Source organism: Gossypium hirsutum, chromosome A07 (assembly GCF_007990345.1).
Source record: "Gossypium hirsutum isolate 1008001.06 chromosome A07, Gossypium_hirsutum_v2.1, whole genome shotgun sequence".
In the NCBI taxonomy this organism is placed as follows: domain Eukaryota; kingdom Viridiplantae; phylum Streptophyta; class Magnoliopsida; order Malvales; family Malvaceae; genus Gossypium; species Gossypium hirsutum.
This window is the reverse complement of record NC_053430.1, coordinates 47456681-47458292: the sequence shown is the minus strand read 5'-3', so window position 1 is coordinate 47458292 and position 1612 is coordinate 47456681. Positions and strand designations below refer to the sequence as shown.

Here is a 1612-nt window from a genome sequence, read left to right as displayed (position 1 = left end):
TCCAATGTGGCACGTCAGATTCGACCATAACGTCTGGGCTGGGTTTGGGGTGTTACATGGGCTCTAATGTCTTTCCACTCCTCAATGTCAATGCTTTTTGATGCTCCTTCCCCAGATTCCTCAGATTTTCCGTATCACTAGGTAAAGCACCTTTGGTCAGTTCCTGAGTTCAGTAGCAAGCTGGCCCACTTGATTCTCCAAATTCCTTAGAGTAGCGTCATTTTTTTCCATGTATGCCTTCAATAAATTCTCTAAGCTATTGGATGATTCAGCCTGAGTTGGTTTCTGAACTTGTTGGAGGAAACTAGGAGGCTGGGTTAGTCTAAGTTGGGCGTAAGTGTTACTGGTTCCAGCCCCTTGATTATTCTAGGAGGAATTGAGGTGATTTTGCCACGATGGGTTATAGAAATTGGATTGCAGTCATTGCCTTCCTCGATTTTGGTTATGATTACTCACGTAATACACGAATTCTGGGTTCAATGGATATTCTTCGAACAAATGTCCTTCCCCACAACAAATAGAGGTTATACTTTCAAATTGATTTGGTGGCTGTGCTGTAAAACTATTAGACCTATTAGTAGTAAGATTTTTTAACATTGGGAATATTGAGGATACTTGAGATGCGAGTGAAGTAAGAGGGTCTACTTCAAGTATTCCAACAACTCGTCTTCTTGACGCTGCTCTGTTGGTTGGCCATTGATAATTATTACTGGCAATCCTCTCAAGGATTTTAGAAGCCTTGTTATAAGACTTAGAAAGGAGAGCACCATTAGCAAAAGCGTCCACTACCATCCTCATGTGAGCATTGAGACCATTATAAAATGTCTCAAGTTGGATGCAATGTGGGATTCCATGATGAGGGCACTTCTGTAATAATTCTTTGTACCTTTCCCATGCCTCATACAAGGATTCATCATCCATTTGTTGGAAAGCAGTGATCTAGTTCCTTAACTTATCATTCTTGCTAGGCAGGAAATACTTCATAAGGAATCTTTCTGCTAACTCTTGCCATGTGGAAATTGAATTTGGTGGCAATGAGTTCAATCAAGCTCGAGCTTTGTCCCTTAGTGAATATGGGAATAGCTTCAATCATAATGCATCTTCGGGTACTCTGGCTAACTTGAAAGAATCACTCACCTCCACAAACAGTCTTAAGTGTAGGTGAGGATCTTCGGTAGGAATTCCACTTAACTGACCCACTGTCTGAAGCACTAGAACATGACCGGCCTCAATTTTGAGTCTCCTAACACCCTGATTAAGATAATGAAACACTGGCACGGTATATTGTCTTAAAGCTCTATCCCTATCATCAGGAATAAGAATAGGATTTTGAGTAGGGTTTGCTCCATTTCCTTGGATCAAATTTTCAAAGTTCATCTCTTCGGTCCTTCTCTGATTTGCTTGTCTTCTTCGCTATCAGAAAGTTCGTTCAATCTCAAGGTCTACAGGGAGTAAATCAATAATTCGGTCAATACTCATAAACACCTAAAATAATCACAGAAAAATTAACTAAGTTAAAAATTAAATAGAAAATTAAACCAAAATGTAAAACTAACAAATGCACAAATAATGACTTTTTAAAACACAGTCTCTGGTAACGGTGCCAAAAACT

At 39.5% G+C, this 1612-nt stretch overlaps 1 non-coding gene across 1 annotated transcript; it reads left to right on the top strand.

The window, feature by feature from the left end:
* Window positions 1–847: 847 nt before the first annotated feature.
* LOC121203892 (small nucleolar RNA R71) lies at window positions 848–954 on the top strand. The gene has a single exon (XR_005898824.1). It is a non-coding gene; the product is annotated as a small nucleolar RNA R71 (small nucleolar RNA).
* Window positions 955–1612: the final 658 nt, after the last annotated feature.